Source organism: Petaurus breviceps, unplaced genomic scaffold (assembly GCF_028583685.1).
Source record: "Petaurus breviceps papuanus isolate PSGF00001 unplaced genomic scaffold, PetGlider_PUasm1.0 90778, whole genome shotgun sequence".
In the NCBI taxonomy this organism is placed as follows: Eukaryota; Metazoa; Chordata; class Mammalia; order Diprotodontia; family Petauridae; genus Petaurus; species Petaurus breviceps.
The window spans coordinates 5,039,097-5,060,573 of NW_027187343.1; the positions used below are offsets into that span (position 1 = coordinate 5,039,097).

The following is a 21,477-nucleotide window of genomic DNA, read 5'->3' on the forward strand; positions in this document are numbered from 1 at the left end:
TCCCTTCCTTTATCAATCCAAAATCTAAACCTTTCTAAAAAGGTTCAAGTTAAAATTTGTATTTTCCATAGTCTTCCAAAATAACCCAACTACAGTGATCTTTTTCTAGTTTTGAATTTCCTTACACACACACACACACACACACACACACACACGACACTATGAGATACCTACTTATGTTTTGCCTTGCAATTTCTCTCTCATCATTTCATATAGGAGGTATGATCACAGTTCATTTTTAACAGTAAGCCAGAAATTACATATCCAAATTAATGTTGTCTCTTTTAAAATAGTTATACCTCCTTCCCTTTTTGACAGAGAGGACAGCACAGCAATGGGACTATACTATGAGCTATTGTTGAAATGATGGGCTTTTTTTCCCCTTTTTTTTTTTGCTGGACTATTTTTTCCTTTTTTTTTGCATTCTTTGCTACAAAGAATGACTCACTGGGTGGATTACGTAAAAGGGATATATTCAGAAATAAAGGTTATTTAACAATAAAATATATCAATAAAAATTTTTAAAAGAAAAGCAATGTTAAAAAAGTAAGTTACTTTGTGTGGAAACATTAAAAATCTCCTTTTAAATTTCTCTAGTAATATTATTAAATATTTCTCTGGTCTAAAAAAAATTACCAAAAACCCTTACAAACATCCCTGTTTTAGGTGGGTTAGATGGAAGACTAGATGGCTTTTCTTAGGTAAATAGACTACAAATGAAAAATAAAATTTAGAGAAATATTTATTGCCTTTTATTTTTTCAAATGCTTTATTAACTTCTGATTCACATCACTCATTTCTGCCAGATTTTGAGTTACAAATTTTCTCCCTGTTTTTCCCCTACCCACTGCCCCAAAATAGCAGTCCCACAGGATATCCCCTCCTCCAATCTTCTCTCTCCTATATTTTCTCCCATACCCCTTTTGACTTTTCCAGTGGATCTCTTTGCCCCAGTGCCTGTATATCTTATTTCCCAATTACATGTAAAATAGTATTAATAATAGTATATGTATTTGAATATTTGATTTGAAAACTTTGAATTTCAGATTCATTCCCTTCCTCCCTTGTCACCCACCCTTACTGGGAAGATAAGCAGTTTAGTATAGGTTGTACATAGTGTGTGGCTAATGCAAAACAATAACATAGTAGATATATTGTAAAAGACTGACTATATTTCCCTCCCTCCTATCCCACCTCCCTCTTGTTCTATTCTCTGCTTTGATCCCATCCCTTTTCAAAAGTGGGTGCTTCCGGAGGGTGGAGCCAAGATGGCGGAGTAGAAGCATGACCTTCCCTTGGCTCCAGCTTCCACCTTCCCCAATCTGTGTGAAAAGGGGACTCTAAAGAAACTTTGGAGTTGCAGAACCCATGGAATGACACAGAGAGGCTTGCCTCCCACTGAGGACAGCCTGGTGGGCTGGTGGGAATCCAGCGCAGCGCTCTGGGGGCCGGGCCCAGCCCCACACCGGGGCTTTGGCCCCAGGGCAGGCCTGAATAGCTGCCAGCTGGGGGGACTCCAGGTCGGCAGAGGCTGTGGTGTTTCCAGATTTATCAACACATGGATTTGAGGGACAAGGTGAGAGGTCAGTACAGTCTAGACTTTGGGACCAGTAAGTGGGAGTGCGTGGCTTTTGCCGCTGAGGTGCCGGCACAGCCAGCCAGTGCCACGTGGCAGCTTCAGCTCCTGGCCTGCAGTGTAGGGGGCCCAAGCACAAGTCTGAGGGGTAATCGCTCTTGCTTTAACCTGATTGGATCTGGATTGCAGTCTAGGGTGGAGGTCCTGGGGTGTGTGTTCAGTTTGCCGGAGTGTGTGGAGACCTCAGAGAGAGCACCCATCTAATACCTCTGGCAACTGAGAAAACCCCAGCATTTGGGATGAAAGCTCCCCTGTCTGGTGGCAGAGTCCTACTGTGGCAAAAAGCCCAAAAGTCAAGTAATTGAGTGGCAACATGACCAGGCAAAGGAAACAAAGCAAACAGAAGACTCTAACATTACACTCCTATTTTGGGGACAAAAAGGAGCAAAGCATGGAACAGGAGGAAAACAGTGAAATCAGAACTCCTGCACCAAAAGCTTCAAAGGAAAATACAAGCTGGTTACAGGCCACAGAGGACCTTAAGAAGCAGATAAGAGAAGTGGAGGAAAAATTGGGAAGAGAAATGAGAAAAATGCAAGAAAATTATGAAATGAGAGTCAACAGCCTGACTGAAGAAAATAATACCTTAAAAACAGACTGACTCAAATGGCAAAAGAGGCTCAAAAAGGCAATGAGGAGAAGAATGCCTTAAAAAGCCGAATTTGCCAGATGGAAAAAGAATCTTAAAAGCTCAATGAGGAGAATCATGGCTTCAGAATTAGACTGGAGCAAATGTAAGCTAATGACTTCATGAGAAATCAAGATCCTGTTAAACAGATCCAAACAAATGAAAGAATAGAAGGCAATATGAACTATCTCATGAGAAAAACCACTGACCTGGAAAATAGATACAGGAGAGATAATTTAAAAATTATTGGACTACCTGAAAGCCATGATAAAAAAAACCTAGAAATCATCCTCCAGGAAGTTCTCAAAGAAAACTGTCCTGATGTTTTAGTACCAGAGGGCAAAATAGAGGTTGAAAGAATCCACCTATCACCTTCTGAAAAAGATCCCAAAAAGAAAACTCCTAAGAATATTATAGCTAGGTTCCAGAATTCCCAGATTAAGGAGAGAATATTACAATCAGCAGGAAGAAACAATTTGAATATTGTGGAAACACAATCAGGATAACCCAGGATCTGGCAGCTTCTACACTGAGGGATCGAAGGGCTTGGAATATGATGTTCCAGAGGTCAAAGGAGCTGGGATTAAAACCAAGAGTCACCTACCCAGCAAAACTGAGTATCATGTTTCAGGGGAAAATATGGTCATTAAGTGGAATAGAGGACTTTCAAGCATTCTTGCTGAAAAAACCAGAGTTGAATAGAAAATTTGACATTGAGACACAAGAAGCAAGAGAAGCATGAGAAGGTAAACAGGGAAAAGAAATCATAAGGAACTTATCCAAGTAGAACTATTAACATTCCTACATGGAAAAACAATAATTGTAACTTATGAAACTTTTCTCAGTAGTTGAAGACATATATATATATATATATATATATATATATATATATATATATATATATATATATAATGTCTATATATGAGGGTATATGGGCATATGAATACATATGTGAATGTGTGTATATATGTTTTACAGGTATACATAGATAGAGGGCACAGGACCAATTTAACAGGAAGGGATGATACTTAAAAGGTGAAATTAAGAGGTGAGAGGAATATAATGAGAGGAAATGGGGAGAGACAGATTGGGGTAAACTATTTCATACAGAAGAGGCAAGGGAAAATGGTTTCAGTGGAGGGGAGGAGTGGGAGGGCAGGGGGGAGTGGGTCAACCTTGTTCCTATTGAGTTTGGCTTGAGGAGGGAGTGAAGTGCACACTGGGTGGGGTGTCTCACCCTCCTGGAGAGTAGGGGTGTAATGGGAATGCAAATTTGGAAGATCTTCCCTGCCCCTAGGCTAAAGTGCACCTGAAGCCTGGGGTGGGAGGCTTGTTTTTCAGTAGATACTTTTTGATTGGCCAGTGGGTCAATAAGGTTGTTACATTCTCTGAGCCAGGAGAAGGCTATATAAGCCCTGATGTGAGGCTTTGTTTTGGGGGCTCACTTTGAGAAGTGTTCTGTGATTTGATATGGATTCTGGGAAGCTGTTGTCTGGAGCCCCCCCGGCTTTGAAAAACCCAGATGTTGAAACCCAGATGTTGATTGGGTATGGATGTAATGGCTAAACAGTTTGGAAAGCTGTCTACTTGATCTGTTTCTGTCTTGATAATTCTGCCTGTATACTTTGAAGTTCGGGGTGCTGACCTTTTTCCTCTGAACAAGGTAAACGATATATGGTCTGACTGATTAAAGTAAGCTTGTTAACTCATTTTGAGTTGCTTTCCTTTGTCAAAGCAGATCCAGGAACCTGTGTTGGCAGCAAACCCTGAGGACGCCTGGGGTGCTTGCTGCTACAAGGGGGTGAAGGGAATAAGAGGGGGAATGATGGAGGGGAGGGCAGGCTGGGGGGAAGGGAGGTTGGAATCACCCACTTTTGAAAAGGGATGGGATCAAGGTGGAGAGTGGAGCAAGTGGGAGATGGGATGGGAGGGAGGAAAATGTATTCAGTCTTTTAACAATATATCTACTATGTCATTGTTTTGCATTAGCCACATATGTACAACCTATATATACTGAACTGCTTGTCTTCCCAGTGGGGGTGGGTGACAGGGAGGGAAGGGAGTGGGTCTGGAATTGAAAGTTTTAAAATCAAATATTCAAATATATATATATATATATATATATGTATATATGTGTGTGTGTATATATATGTATATACTATTATTAATACCATTTTACATGTAATTGGGAAATGAGATATGCAGGCACTGGGGCATAGAGACCCACTGGAAAAGTCAAAAGGGGTGTGGGAGAGGATATGGGAGGGAGCAGATTGGAGGAGGAGATATCCTGTGGGACTGCTATTTTGGGGCAGTGGGCGGGGGAAAAGCAGGGAGAAAATTTGTAGCTCAAAATCTGGCAGAAACAGATGATGTAGATGGGAAGTTAATAAAGCATTTTTTAAAAATGGGTGCTTCCAGCTTCCCTCCCCCTCAGCCTGCCCTCCCTTCCATCATCCCCCCTCTCATCCCCTTCCCCTCTTAGGCTCCTGGAGGGTGAGGTACCCTATTTAGTGTGTATTTCATTCCCTCCTCAAGCCAAATTCAATGGGAATAAGGTTGACCCATTCCCTTTTGCCCTCCTATTCTTCCCCTCCATTGTAACCATTTTTCCTTGCCTCTTCTATATGAGATAGCTTACCCCATTCTCTCTCCCCATCTCCTCTCATTATATTCCTCTCTCACCTCTTAATTTCACCTTTTAAGTAGCATCCCTTCCTGTTAAATTGGTCCTGTGCCCTTTATGTATATCTGTAAACATATATACACACATTCACATATGTATTCATATGCCCATATACCCTCATACATGGACATGTATACATACATACATTTATATATATGTATATATATATATTTATATCCCCTTCAACTACTGAGAAAAGTTTCATTAGTTATAATTATTGTTTTCCCATGTAGGAGTGTTAATAGTTCAACTTGGATAAGTTCCTTATGATTTCTTTTCCCCGTTTACCTCCTCATGCTTCTTTTGCTTCTTGAATCTGAATGTCAAATTTTCTATTCAACTGTGGTTTTTTCAGCAAGAATGCTTGAAAGTCCTCTATTCCACTGAATGACCATATTTTCCCTTGAAATATGATACTCAGTTTTGATGGGTAGGTGACTTCGATCCCTCAGTGTAGAAGCTGCCAGAACCTGGGTTATCCTGATTGCTGACATGCTGCACTCCCTCCATCAATGCATACTTAGCAGTAACTTAGCAGAAAGGAAGCTACTTGCTGTAGCTTCAGAAATCATCACCCTGTAGATAACACAGTGCTAGATTGCTCAAGACTTAGCTAGGCTTGGACTACAAAAATACAATCTGTTGATGGGATCATATTCAAAGCCTAAATATTCTGCCAGAAATTTCACTCTGCTAACATGGTCTTAGAAAACCAAGGGTTGACAATAGCAGTTGTCTCCCTTTTCTCCACAGCAACAGTCTCAGCCTACAGCTTCTAGTCCTCAGCGACCAGGACAACAGAGTTCTGAACAGGGCCAACCAGTCAAGACCAGGCCTTATCTGCTTAACAAGCTGCTGTTATTGATGTGACTGGAGCTGGGAACTTTATGCAATCCCACCCAGGCAACTGCAGTTGCAATTCTTACAGCATTGGATGGCTATGGCAGCAGCACAACCAGCTCAGTTCCATCAGCATCAATATACAAGCCGCAAAAAGTAAAATGAAGGAGAGCCATGCCAGCCACTCCAAAATTCTGAGTCATGAACTAGTTAGGATTTTTTTCCCCTCTTCAATAAAAGAGCATTGAATCAAAGGGTTTTTATTTCACTTGCTTTTGTTTTGTTTCGTTTTTAAGTGTCAGTATTTTACATGGCTAGAGTGAGGGCAGAAGTACCAAGTTAATATGGGAACCCAACCCTGAAATTTTAAAACTTAGAGAGTTCATTTAAGAAATTAGGGTTGGTTTTCTTAAGTCATGACCTTTTATTTTATTTTTATTTTTTATCAAATGCTTTATTAACTTCCAGTCACAATTTTTTCCCCTGTTTTTCCTCTACCCACCATCCCAAAATAGCGATCCCACTGGATATCCCCTCCTCCAATCAGCTTTCTCCCATAACTTCCCCCATCCCCCCTCCGATTTTCCAGTAGGGCATGGTGGATCTCTAAGTCCCAGTGCCTGTATATCTTATTTCCCAGTTAAATGTAAAATAATAATAATAATAATATATGTATGCATGTATATACATGTACATGTATTTAAACATTTGATTTTAAAACTTTTAATTCATTCCCTTCCTCCTTTGTCACTCACCCTTACTGGGAAGATAAGCAATGCAGTATAGGTTGTACATGTGTAGCTATGCAAAACATTTCCATAGTGGATATATTGTAAAAGACTAACTATATTTCCCTCCATCCTATCCCACCTCCCACTTGCTCTATTCTCTACTTTGATCCTGTCCCTTTCAAAAATTGGTGCTTCCAACTTCCTATTAAATTGGTCCTGTGCCCTCTATCTATGTATACCTGTACACATATATACACACACTCACATATGTATTCATATGCCCATATACCCTCCTATATAGATATATATATATGTATACATAAATATATATGTGTGTGTGTGTGTGTGTGTGTGTGTATGTGCGTGTGTACACATTTCTATTCCCTTCAATTATTCTCATACTCAGAAAAGCTTTTTAAGTTACAATTATCGTTTTTCCATGTAAGGAATGTAGATAGTTCAACTTTGATAAGTTCCTTATGATTTTTTTCTCTGTTTACCTTCTCATGCTTCTTTTGTTTCTTGTATCTGAATGTCAAATTTTCTATTCAACTCTGGTTTTTTCATCAAGAATGCTTGAAACTCCCCCTTTCCATTGAATAACCATATTTTCCCCTGAAACATGATACTCAGTTTTGCTGGGTAGGTGATTCTTGGTATTAATCCCAGGTCCTTTGACTTCTGGAATATCATATTCCAAGCCCTTCATTCCCTCAGTGTAGAAGCTGCCAGATCCTGGGTTATCCTGATTGTGTTTCCACAATATTGACATTGTGGCTTCACAATTTCTTCTTGGCTGCTTATAATATTTTCTCCTTGACCTGGGAATTTTAGAACCTGGCTATAATATTCCTAGGAGTTTTCTTTTTGGGATCATTTTCAGGAGGTGATCTATGGATTCTTTCAACCTCTATTTTGCCCTCTGGTTCTGAAACATCAGAGCAGTTTTCCTTGAGGATTTCTTAGAGGATGATTTCTAGGTTCTTTTTTTGATCATGGCTTTCAGGTAGTCCAATAATTTTTAAATTATCTCTCCTGGATCTATTTTTCAGGTCAGTGGTTTTCCCAATGAGATATTTCACATTGCCTTCTATATTTTTATTTGTTTGGATCTGTTTAATAGTATCTTGACTTCTCATAAAGTCATTAGTTTTCATTTGCTCCAATCTAATTCTGAAGGAATGATTCTCTTTAGTGAGCTTTTGAGATTCTTTTACCATCTGGAAAATTTGGCTTTTTAAGGCATTCTTCTCCTCATTGCCTTTTTGAGCCTCTTTTGCCATTTGAGTCAGTCTATTTTTTAAGGTGTTATTTTCTTCAGCCAGGTTGTTGGCTCTCAATTCAATTTTCTTGCATCATTCTCATTTCTCTTCCCAATTTTCCCTCCATTTCTCTTATTTGGTTTTCAAAATCCTTCTTAAGCTCCTCTATGGCCTTCAAGCAGCTCGTATTTTTCTAGGAAGCTTGTGGTGCAGGAGTTCTGACTTCACTGTCTTCCTCCTGTTCCATGCTTTGATCCTTTTTGTCCCCAAAATAGGAGTGTAAAGTTGTATTAATCTGCTTGCTTTGCTTCCTTTGCTTGCTCATGTTGCCACTCAATTACTTGACTTTTGAGCTTTTTGCCACAGTAGGACTCTGCTACCAGACAGCGGAGCTTTTTCCCAGTGGCTGGGGTTTTCGCAGCTGCTGGAGGTATTAGTTCGGTGCCCTCTCTGTGCCTCCACACACTCTGGCAAGCTGGTCATGCACCCCAGGACCTCCACCCTAAACCACAATCCAGATCCAAGCATGTTAAAGCAAGAGTGATTACCCCTCAGACTGGTTGCTTACAATCTGCAGGCCATGAGCTGAAGCTACCACGTGGCTGTGGCTGCATGGCCATGGCACATAAGTGCTTTCTCCCTCCAGGGGCTAAAGGCTGGACCATACTCCCGAACTACCGGATCCCAAAGTCCACACTGCACTGACCTCTCACTTTGTCCTTAGCATCTATGGGTTGATAATTCTGCAAACCACCACAGCTGCTGGTGATCTGAAGTCCCTCCAGCCGGCTGCTGGTTGTTGCCACCTTGAGGCTAAAACCTTGGGCTAGAGCAGGGCTGTGCTTGGATCCCCGAGCACTGTGCTGGCCCATTCCTGCCTGCCTGATAAGACTGTCTTCAGCAGGAGGTTAGCTTCTCTGTGTCATTTTGTGGGTTCTGTAGCTCCAAATTTTGTCTAGAGTAATTTTTTACATGAATTGGAGGAGGGGAAAGCCGGAAGTCCTGTTTCTACTCCACCATCTTGACTCCACCCCACAAGTCATGGCTTTTTAAATAGTTGCTTTATTGTGCATTTTTTTTTCCATTAAGGGATAATGTATAAGGAGGTCACCTGAGAAATTCTAAGGGAAAAAAAAGGATTTTGTAAATGTAATATTGATATTTGTTTATTTAGTATAAAAGATTTGTGAGCACTGTAACAAATATAATTTTTACAAATCCATTTTGAGAAACAAAAATAAAACAACAAACCAAGGGTTGCTCTTATACCACAGTGAAACACCAGAAACACTACATACTCTCACCCCCATATCAAATCAATTATTAAGTCCTGTTCTTTCTACCTTCATAGCATCTCTCCTACAATACCCCCTTCTTTGCTTTGACACTGCCACCACACTGATGTAGGCCCTCATCACCTCAGAGGTGGACTGTTTTATTGGCTGCTGGCTAGTCACCCTGCCACAGGTCTCTCCCCACTACAATCCATCCTTCACTTTTTTGTTGAACTGACCTTCCTAATTGCCAGTCTGGCCATGGTACCCACTGTAATGTTAATGGAATAGGAAGATCTTCCCTGTCCATTAATAGGCCTATGTGATCATATGTCTCCTTTTCCCTTGGAATAGGAGCTGTGTTCCCATGTCTAAAGGTACACAGGTATTTCAATCATGGATGTCTTATTGCTTTCACAGCTGTGATACATCCTGAGTCACATAGAGCCCATTGAGGGAGGAGTTTGCTTAAAGGGAGGCTTGCTTGTAGAAAGGTTTTCACACCTTTTGGTAGTAAGCTATTTAGGCACTGAACCATGTGGGTTGTGATGCCTTTTTCTCTGAGCTTAATTACATATACTGGGAGGTTGGTATTTTACTTTGGGGGTTCCTTCATGAGATTCCCTGGATAGAACTCTGAGTAGTCATTTGTTAAGAGCTCGGACTACTCAGATGTTGGTGCTTTCCCAGTCTGCTGGTGTATAGAGGTGGTTGCATTACTTTGTTCTGACAGTTGGAGCCTAGTCAGAGTATCTTTCTTGGATACTCACTTCTTTCTTGTCTGTACTTATCTGTCTTAAAGCAAGATTGTTAACCCCTTTAAAGCTTTCTTTCCTTTAGAAAAGCAGATAAAAGAACCTGTGCTAGTAGGCCATCCTGGATGTGCTAGGGTGCTTGCTGATACACCCACCTACTCAATAACTGCAACAGCTTACCATCAGGACCAACTATAAAATGCTCAGTGTGGCTTTTAAAGCCCTCCATAACCTAGTCCCTTCCTTCCTTTCTATTCTTCTATGTACCCCAATGACCCCAGACTCTTAGTTGTTCTTAACACCAGACACCCTATCCCCCAAATTGGGAGCATTTTCACTGTCTGACTCTAATACATGGAACTCCCTCTGTCCTCATCACCACCCCCTGGTTTCTCCAATTTCATTCATATTTCAGCTAAAGTCCTAATTTCTGAAAGAAGTCTTTAATCTTAGTTGCTACCCTCTGAGACTATCTCCAGTTTATCCTGCATACATCCTGTTTGTACATTACTATTTGCCTGTCATTTTCCCCATTGTGGTATATGAATGTAATGGAATACTATTGTTCTATAAGAAATGATTAGCAGTACCCTACAAGAAAGTAAGGAGGGATGGTGGGTATTTAAGAGAGGGTAGATTGGGGGAAGGGGTATTCAGTATGCTTGCCATCTTGGGGCGAGAGGTAAAGGGGAGATGGGGACAAAATTTGTAACTCAAAATCTTGTGGAAATGAATGTTGAAAACTAAAATAAATAAATAAACCTAGAAAGACTTATATGAACTGATGCTGAGTGAAATAGCAGAACCAGAAGAACACTGTACACAGTAACAATTACATTGTGCAATGACTGACTTTGATAGACTTAGCTTTCCTCAGTAATGCAAGGATCTAAGACAGCTCCAAAAGACTAATAATGGAGAAAATGCTATCCACATCCAGAGAAAGAACTTTGGAGTTTGAATGTAGATGGAAACATACTATTTGCTCCCCCTTTTTTATTTTATTTCTTCTTTGGTTCCTCCCATTATTTCTAATTCTTCTTTACAACATTACTAATGTGAAAATACGTTTAATATGAATGTATAAGTATATCAGATTACATGCTGTCTTGGGGTAGAGGGAGGAGAGGGAGGAGAGGGAGGGGGAGAAAATTTGAAACTCAAAATCTTTTGAAAATGAATGTTGAAAACTAAAAATAAATAATATAAAAAAGAAAATTGTCAACATGTACAAAAAAGTTTACAACATGCAAAAAAATTAATTTAAAAAAAGGATATAAGCTCTTTTAGAAGAATTTTTTGTTTGTTTGTTTTCTGTATATCCTCAGTACTTGGTGCCTTATATACTCAATACTGAGTGCCTGGAACATAATAGGTGCTTAACAAATGCTCATTGACTGACTTTTTTTTTTTTTGCTTTTTGGAGGGCAACTGGGGTTAAGCAACTCACCCAAGGTCACATGGCTAGTAAGTGTGAAGTGTGTGAGGCAGGATTTGAATTCAGGTACCCCTGACTTCAGGGCTGGTGCTGTGTTCACTGAAAGAAGTCTTTTCAGTCCTCTTTAATCTTAGTTGCTATCCTCTGAGACTATCTCCAGTTTATCCTGTATACATCTTATTTGTACATAAATATTTGCCTGTCATTTTCCTCATCATGGTATATGAATGTAATGGAATATTATTGTACCATAAGAAATGATGAGCAGTGCCCTATAAGAAGGTAACGGGAGGATGGTGGGGATTTAACTGTTGAGGCAGAGGTGAGGAGGGAATGCATTGTGGGCACACTAGATGGCCACTGGGAAGATATGGAGACCCAGGATAGAGGGCCATGAGGGACGAAAAGAAGTCAGTTTGCCTGGATTGTAAGGTATGGGAAGGAGAGCACTAAGGGTTAGGTTGTGAAGGGCTTTAAAAGGCAACTGGAGGAGATTCTATTCTATTCTAAAAGCAGGAATTCATATCCTTTTTTTTGTGTCAATCTGGTGAATCCTTTGTACTCTTCAGAATAATGTTTTTAAATATATAAAATAAAATATACATTATTAAAGGAAATTAATTATATTGAAAGTTATCAAATTTTTTAAAAGACAAAAAACCCCAGCAATATTGTATAATGAAGAATTGTGAATGACTTAGCTATTCTCAGTAATGCAATGATTGAAGACAATTCCAAAGGACTAATGATGAAGCATACTATCAGCCTCCAGAGAAATTAGTGATATTGTTTAAATACAGACTGAAACATGCCATTTTCACTTTCTTTCATTTTTTTCTTTTATTTGAATCTTGTATAAAATGACTCCTATGGAAATGTTTTATATGATTGCACATATATAGCCTATATTTGATTGCTTATCATCTTATGGAGGAGTGAGGAGAGGAAGGGAAGGAGGGATAGAATTTGGAACTCAAAACTTTAAAAAAATGCTAAAATTGTTTAATATCGGGGCAGCTAGGTGGTGCAGTGAATAGAGCACTGGCCCTGAAGTCAGGAGGACCTGAGTTCAAATCCGGCCTCAGAAACTTAACACAAAAACTAGCCTGTGATCTTGGGCAAGTCACTTAACCCCAATTGCCCTATCTTCCCCCCTCCAAAAAAAAAAAGCAAAAAAAAATTGTTTTAACATGTAATTGGGGGAAGAATAAAATATTATATATTTTTTAAAAAGACAAGGAAGTTTATGACCCCAAATTAAACATCTCAGTCCTAAAGGAACTGAGGAACCACTGGAATGTATTTATTGAAGGAGTGACATCTCCACATCTGTATATTATTTTGGCAGCTGTATGGAAGACAGACTGGGTGAAGTGAAGAGAGATTTGAGGTAAGGAAACCAATTAAAAGGTCAATGCAATGGTCCAAATAAGAGATGATGATGAGAGCCTAAACTAATATGGTGGCTTTGTGAATATTTAGAAGGGAAGAGATGAGAGAGATGTTGTGGAGATAGAAATGGCAATATTTGATGACTATGTGGATGAGAGGGAATGAGAAGTCAAGGATAACACCAATGTCACAAACCTGGGAAAGTGGAAGAACTCTGTGGAAAGGAATGATTTTTTTGGGAAAATAATTAGTTCAGTTTTGGTTTTGTTGAATCTGAGATGTCTAGGGGATATCTTGTTTGAAATGTTCACAGGCAGTTGATGATGGAAGACTAGAACTCAGGAAAAAGGCTAGGTTGGATTGAGGGCAATAGATGAAGAGACTGAAATAAAAGGGGCAGGGAAGGGGAGAGGAAATGAAAAAGGGAGACAGAGAGACCAAGAAATAGAGACAGAGGCAAAGAGACAGGGAGAAAGAAAGGAGGATCAAAGGGGCAGACTCCCAGAAAAAAACCTGAGAGGAAGGGAAAAGGAAGGGAATGAGCATTTACATAGCCCCTATTATGTGCTAGGCACTGTGCTAAGTGCTTTTCCAAATATTATTTCATTATATAAAAAACTTTTTCTTTGGGGGGGAGGCCAGGCAATTGGGGTTAAATGATTGCCCAAGGTCACACAGCTAGTTAAATGTCAGGTGTCTGAAGCCAGATTTGAACCCAGGTCTCCTGACTTCGGGGCCAGTGCTCTATTCATTGCATCACCTAGCTCTCCCATATTATTTCATTTTAAGAGGGAGGAGACCAAGGGCAAAAGTAGAGGAGTCAACCTCAGAGAGAGGACTAAGTCCTCATCAAAGTGAAACAAAGTAGAGGGAAATATGGAGTGTTGAGCACCAAAGAAGAGAGATCTCAGTCATCATATGGCCCATTTTCTTTGGTAACTACAGAGCAAAAGGAAGATATATTGCAGAAGGTTTGAAGAGAGAAGAGAAAGTCTGGAACAGCTGCTGTCAGGGAATGCCAGAAAGTCAACTGGAGAATAAATATTACCATTCCACAGTGAGGGCCCAGTTCAGATCAGATAATACATATTTCTATTAGTCCTAGTTAGCATGCTTGTGTGACTTTCTCTAGATATATTTAGTAGCAGAAGAGGAGCAGAGAGAGAGAGTACAGGGTTATAGTTTGGCAAAGCATGTGTAGTAATGAGATAAGAGGACAAAGGAATTGAGAGCAGTGTATAGTAATAGAGTTTACCCATAGGGTTTAAAAAATTTTATTCTGCATTTAGTAAATACCAAATCAAATGGACATTTCCACATACATAATGGAAAAGAAAAATAGAATTATATATGAAACTGAAGATCTCACTTATGTATAACTTGTTTTTCTTTTCAAGTATATAAGTTTAGCTTATAACTTGTTAAACTTGCTCTGTTTCTTTCTGGCCTCCTTTGTATTCTCTTCATTTAAAAAGAAAAAAAGGATAATAACTCAATGACTTTTTTTCCCCTAAACTATTCATATCCCTCCAACCCATCCTCCTACTTCTTCCCCTCAGAAAAAAGAAAAAAAAAAGCAACAACATAGCCCTTGCAACAAATACACAGTCAAGCAAATTAAATTCCCTCATTGGCTGTGTCCAAAAATATATGTCTTGTTCTTCATCTTGAGTTCATCACTACTTTGTCAAGAAATGGAGTTAGCTTCAGGGTTAAGATTGTGAAGGGAGGAAACTGAAAGCAGAGTAGGGCTAAGACCAAAGAAAAAAAGATGTGAATGGATGCTGCAGTGAGGATTTTGAAGGAGCCAGGCAGAAAAGAGATGAAAGGATAGGCGGTTGTAGCAAGGCAGAAACATGTCAGATCATTCATAATGGAGGATGAATAGCTATGGGTGATGGTAAAATCACATACAATCCTGTGTGTGACCAAGAACCTAAGAGTACAGGGAGCTGGAGAAAACAAAGAAACTGAGAGAGTGTTTAGGAGACAACAGGATGTATGTTGAAGTCTCCAAGTATGAAGGATTATGAATTGGAGAAGAAAACTGTTAGCCAGGTGCTAAACTGTTTGAGAAAAAAAAAGGGAAAATGACTTGGGGACTGGTAGATAACAATTAGTATCCAGATAGGGCCATATATCTGGATGGACAAGGAATATGTCATCTCTTCCTCTTTGGAAGAGTATATGCCAGAAAGTCTTGGGAGGAAGGCCTGGAGTAGAGAGAAAGGCCACGGATATAGGATATTCTGAGGAAAGCCAGGTTTTTGTGAATGCAAGAAGATGGAAGAGGTATGGAACAAAGAGGTTTAAGATGGAAGGAAGTTTTTTTTTTAAATAGTAAGGTAAAACAATTTTTACCCTTATTGTTTAAGGAATGCAATAGAAGGGAGGGCAGAGCATGAGGGGTAAGGCTAAGTTAGATGAGGATGAAGGAACAGGGGCTGGCAGTAGGATAAAAGAGGTTTTGCTTGAGTAGCTTACATAGTGCCAACAAAATATTCACAGCACTGAGAGTGACTACAAATATGCTGGCATAGTTCTCAATTGCAAAATATAATAGACTCTCCATACATAAGATAGAAGCAAAACATTTATTCAGACACCAGAAAGCCAAATCCCAACACCAGGGAACTGAATCCATCATAGCAACAAAGAAATTAATATACCATAGTACAATAGGGAGACACACCGTCCCGTAGCTTCTCACCAACAAACACTCACAAGCCTAGCTGTCACAACAGGGGGCAAAGAAACACTCATAAGCCTAGCTGTCTCCTTGGGTGCCGTCCTCTCCTCCCTCCAGCTCTAAAAGCTTTGACTCTTTGCTTCCTGTGGGCTCTGCTCCACCCTTCAGCAAACTCCTCCTACCACAGGCTCCATGTGACTACATTCAGCCTATAAGGGGGCAGGGAAGATCTTCCCATTCCCATTCCCATTACAGCTTGTGATTCTGAAACCTAGGGATTGGAAAAGAGTGATAGCAAAGTATGAGTTGTTTGAAGCTTCCATCCAAAAGGTCGTATGATGATGGAGGGAGGGATCAGATTGTTTTCTTCCTCCTAACACAGGGGAGAGGGAAGCAATTGGATTGGGAAACTGGGATAGGAAATACTTGGTAATAAGTATCCTGGGGCCTTGATTTAATTCACATTTGACCTTAGGTTCTTTGCCTCCTCACAATATAGCAATAGGATATTTGATGCTTACTTGTGGGAGATGTGCTCAAACTGCTATCTGTGGCCCTGCTCTTAGACAAGGTCCAGGTGGTGAGAGGCCATCACAGGAGCATAGATTGAGAGCTGCAAAGGCTCTTAGAAGTCATCTAGTTTAATATCCTAATTTTAAAGATGAGGAAACTGAGGCACAGGGAAGTGAAATAATTTGTCCAAAGTCATACAGGCAGCAAGTGGCAGAGATGAAATTGGAACCCAAGACCCCTAATTTCAAACCCCCTCCAGCACAGGTCTCTAGACTTATAGTTCCACATTAAGGGTTTGGTTGCCCTGATCAACCTTCCACATAAGAAAAAGCATAGCAACCCCACCCGTTAGTATCACTCTCTCATTCTTTCCTTGACTCTGAATTCTGTCTGTCTACCTTTTTGCACACATTCATGATATATACATTTGCCTCTTTCCCTTGGTCGACTAACTTGGACTTTCATAGCCCTGTGTTATCTTAAAAATCTTTCTTATATAATTCATATATATATATATATGCACATATACACATTATTTTTATACATTTAGATAAACTTCTCTTATTTATATAATAATTCTCACAATACTGATTTTTTTTTCCCTTCTGAGCAAGCAACATCTTTATCAAGCATTGCTCAGTGGTGATGGAGGGCTATAGATCGCTTCTTTACTCTTTACAGGGGCTGAGGCTCTGGTCATATGGCAGTCTTGGTATCTTGACTCTCAGTGGTTATGGAAGGTTGAGGTTTTCTTGATTTTCTCACCATCCCTAGTAATCAATAGCAGTTACATTCAGAGCCCTGTTTGCTGGTTTTGTTGACTTGTAACTTGCTGCTTTTTCACCTACTCTGAGAGTTAAGTCCTGGGTTGGGTCCAAGTGTCTGACTGAAGTTAAGGGATTATTCATTTTCTTAGCTCTTCCCAACAAGCGCTGGGAACTTCACCCCATTTCACCTGGTGATTTACTTATCCTCCCTAGTGAACGAGGCTCTGGTCCTGGGAAGAGGTGGTAACAAGAGCATGGATAATTTTCTCACCTTTCCCAGTAATAGAGTTACATCTTGGTTCCTTCCCCAATTATAGCTGGTGTTTAGCTATGTAAAGTACGATGGGGGGAAGGTATGCTGAGTGATGGGGGAGGGAATTGTAATGAGGATAATGAAGGACCATAGGATATCTCTACTAAAGTCAATTCTGGGCAAAATTTGACCAGAGAAGCTATATCCTTTAGCCAGTCTCTTTTGTCCATATCTCACTTCTCAACAGTTTTCTAATCATCAATCTATCAACCAGGTTGAGGGCAGCAATGTTACAACATTGTTAAGGATATTTGTAAATCCAGGTAAATGAGAGATTTCAAAGATGATATGAGACTATGAAGATCAAGTTCATGTTAGTCAACTAAGGGAAGGAAGGGAATATGTGTATCATGAAACTAGGCAAATGGGACTCAGAGACCAGAAGAGAATGAGAGAGTGACACTAGCAAGCAGGGTTGTTCTCTGTTTTGTCTTAAGTAGACAATTTGTCAGAGCAACTGACCTGTTAGAGTAGTATGATAAGTATAGAAGCCTGGATGGGCCCCTGGAGTGGAGATGGAACCCACTGGTGTCTTAGGGTTTGACAAGGAATTTAGTTAACTGTTTGTGGACTACTTTGTGACTTTGCTTTGTTTGCCACTTTCTACAAAGTGGAACAAAGAGTGCCCTATACCTGTAAATTATTATTATGGATACTTAAATAGTATATTGGGCCCTATTACTCACATCTGTGAAGGCTTAGACATAAGTTATATTATGAAGTTACCAGAGGAAACTGGGTTTTGGCAAAATGAGCCTAAGAGGCAGTCCCAAACTGAACCTGGTTCATATCAGGGTGTTTCTGAATATCCTTGGAGGAAATCACACAATTGTGGTGAACAGGTCTACTTTCCTTGACATGGAAAGTTTCAATCTGTGATTCTTCACCAAACATGTTTCTTTGCCTTGTTTTGTGCCCATACAGAATTTCCTCAGAGAACCCTGAACACAGTTCATGTCTACAAATCTACCAATATGGGTAAAATCCTATGTAAGTACTCAAGGTAACAATGCATAACAGTTTTAGGACACCCTTTATCTCATCCCACAGAAAGCACAAAACACAAGAAGAGGAGAGTATAGAGAAAAAATGTAAGAGAATTAAAGGAAGGAAGGAGATAAGTAATTATTAAGTGTCAAAAATGGGCCAGCCACTGTGCTAAATGCTTTACAAAAAGTATCTTATTTGATCCTCACAACAACATTGGTGCTATTATTATCCCTATTTGAGTTGAATAAACTGAAGCAGACAGAAATTAAATAACTTGCTCAGGGTTACTTGCTCAGGTACAGCTAGTTATAGTCTGAAGATGGATTAGAATTTGGGTCTTCCTGACCCCAAAGGCAGTGGCTTTCTGTCCACTTGTAATAACCTCCATTCTGGGAGCATCCCCCATCCCTCCCTTCCTTGAGTAAGCTCGCCTAGGAAACCAGCCCGACACCTGTCCTCCTGGTCTCCTAGGAGATTCACCAACAAGACAAACCTGCCCAAACCTGCCAGAAAAGGCCCGCCATGTGTGACTTGTTTGAACCCACCAGAGAAGTCTACCAAGCAGAATACCCCATCCCACTAGTTAACCTACAACCCCCTCCAATCCCAGAATAGACTAGGGAACTTTTCAGTTCAGTTGGGCAAAAATGGGTTGTTAGGCAATGAACTGATTGCTATCTTTTGGCTTCTGTATTTCCCCTGCTTGCTCATAAAAACTGTCAAGTTGTGGTTTCCCCTTGGTAACAGTTATGTTGTGGCTTTTGTCTATATAAGCCCCAAGTATATGCATCTCTGCTTAATTTTGGTTGTGCTCATCCTTGGCAGTCGCCAGCTCATTAAACTCCGCTTAAAATTCTAAATGGTCTCACTGGCTGATTTATTGGTATAACACACTGTACTGGGGCGGCCAGGTGGCTCAGCGAGTAAGAGTACCGGCTCCAGTACTGGAGATGACCTGGATCAAATCTGGGCTCAGATACTCAGCACCACACCCAGAAATAACTGGCTGTGTAACCTTGAGCAAGTTACTTAACCCCTATTGCTTTTAAAAAAAAACACACTGTACCACTTAGCAGGCATAGAACAGAATGAATGGAAAGAAACAATTATGTCATAACTATGAATGAATAGAATGAACTCCTATTATAAAGTGGAAGAAGTTAGAAGAATTGATTAGCAAGTAAAATCTAACAGTATGTTGTTTACAAGAAATATACTTGCAATATAAAGATTCACACAGTTAAAATAGGAGGTTGGAATAAACTCTTATGCTTCACATCAACGTACACAAATGCAGGGATAACAATTATGGTTTCAGACAAGGCAGCAACAAAAACAATTAAAAATGATAAAGAGGGAAGCCATATTTTGCTGAAAGGAAACATACAGTGAATTGAATTTCAGTACTTAAGATTTATATGCAAGAGCATAGCTTTTAAAAACTAAATGAATTACAAGGAGAATGTGACAACAAAACTATATGATGGGGGGCCCTCAACTTATCCCTATTATCCCAAAATAAATCTAAGCAAACAAAAAAAGAAATTAAGGACTTGAATAGAATTTTAGATCTCTCAGATGATTATTGAATGGAAGTAGAAAGGGGTATTCATGTTTCCTATCCTTCCATGGACACATAAAAACCTTGGAAAAGCAGAGTACAGCCAGTTCTTGCTTAATAAAGTGGACCATTCCACAGAACTCCCATTGCCCTCATGGATTCTTCAGGTCTCTGTCCTCTCTGCAGCTCAACAGACTCACCGCCAAAGTGACTTCAGTGCCTGGGACGCCCTCAGCTGGAGAGGCTTCACTGCCAGGAGAGAAGGATCCCTGGTATGGGGCTGTACTGGTCTCACTGCTGCAGTCCCTGCCACTGCCTGCTGCCAGGACAGGCTAGAGCCTGGGCCAGTGAGGATCTTGATGCCAGCCCACCAGGGGTCAAATTTGCATAATTAAAATTTATGTGAGGTGAGAACTGTCCATATCATATATATGTACATATGTATATACATACAAATAGACATTATATATCTTCTTTACCCATCACAATAAAATAAAGTTATATTAAATAAAGAACCTCTGAAAAGTATTAAAAATCAATTGGAGGGACTTCTGGGCCATGTGAGCAACAGGATGGTGAACTAGACACTTTCTCTGATTCCTATAACCTCTCAGACCTCCCCTGAATAGAAATTATATGCTAAAGATAAAGCAATTTCAGCTGTTTCCATGGTCTAGGACACGAAGAATATAAAACGGTATAAACAAACAAATAAACCCAAACCCAGGAACTGACATTCACTGACCTATATATTCACTCAGCATGTCTCTTTCACCTCATATCCTACTGGCAATGTGAGAGGATGCACTAGCAGACCCAAGGACATGACACAGGTTTACATCAAAACCCACCCCTATATCTGTAGCAACAAGAACCCCCACATACCCAGGGTGGCTGCCAACACAGGTTCTTAGATCTGCTTTTCTAAAGGAAAGCAACTCAAAATGGGTTAACAATCTTGCTTTAATCAATCAAACATATCATTTACCTAGTTCAGGGGAAAAAGGTCAGTGCCCCAAACTTCAGAGCATACAGACGGGTTACAAGCAGAAGTTACAAGACAGAGAAACATTTCAAACAGACAGGCCTCCAACTGTCCAACCATTACATTCATACCTAGTCAGTTACCAGAGAGGGAAGCATCAACATCTGGGTTTTCAAAGCCGGGGAGTTAAACAGCTGCCCAGAGTCTTGTCTGGTCAAATCACACAACATTTGTCAAAGTGAGCCCCAAAACAAAGCCTCAAATCAGGGTTTATATAGCCTTCTCCTGGCTCAGAGAATGTAACAACCCTCTTGACCCACTGCCCAATCACAAAGTATCTCCTGAAAAACAAGCCTCCTGCCACAGGCTCCAGGTGCACTTAAGCCTATCAAAGGGCCTAAGGGCAGGGAAGATATTAAATTCCCATTCCCATTACATTATCCTGGTACCTCCTCCTCCTCCTCCTTTCCAGTGCCTCAGAGACCCTAAATTCAGGCTGTAGAAGTTTTCTTGGGACTCAGCAGCCAGCTTGGCCACAGCACTTCAGGAGCAGAAGTCTTCCAGGGGCTACAGTCTGAAAGCACCAATACTTTAAAGCTCTGAACAACTGGTAGCTCTGAACATCCGGTGCTGGTGAAAGTAGTCTCTGAACTGCCAGTGAGAGGCCAAAGAATTAAGGAAGAGAGGGAGTGTGACAGGTCACTAGGACAGGACACTATGCATGTGGGGAGCTGTACAGCATTCCACCAAACTGTAGAGACGAGCACAAACTAGCTCAGGCCAGTGCTGACAACAGAAAGGTCAACTGGGGTAGAGACCTAGGCTGGTGATCTGTGGATTTCCCAGTGTGGGAGGAGACTGAGACCCTTTGGGATCCATCTCCTAAGGAAATCACCATCAGAGGGGAGGGAATTGGAAGTGAGCAATATGGAAAATAATGGGGGTGGAGGGTGGGGAGGAAGACTTACAGTATTAAAGATTCCAGGGAGAAGAAATCTCAGAGACCTTGAACACAGC

The 21,477-nt window shown here is 40.4% G+C and overlaps 1 protein-coding gene across 1 annotated transcript in view; it reads right to left on the reverse strand.

The window, feature by feature from the left end:
* CATSPERE (catsper channel auxiliary subunit epsilon) overlaps nt 1–21,477 on the reverse strand; it is a 199,715-nt gene that overhangs the window by 117,900 nt on the left and 60,338 nt on the right. The gene's annotated exons all lie outside the window — the stretch shown is intronic.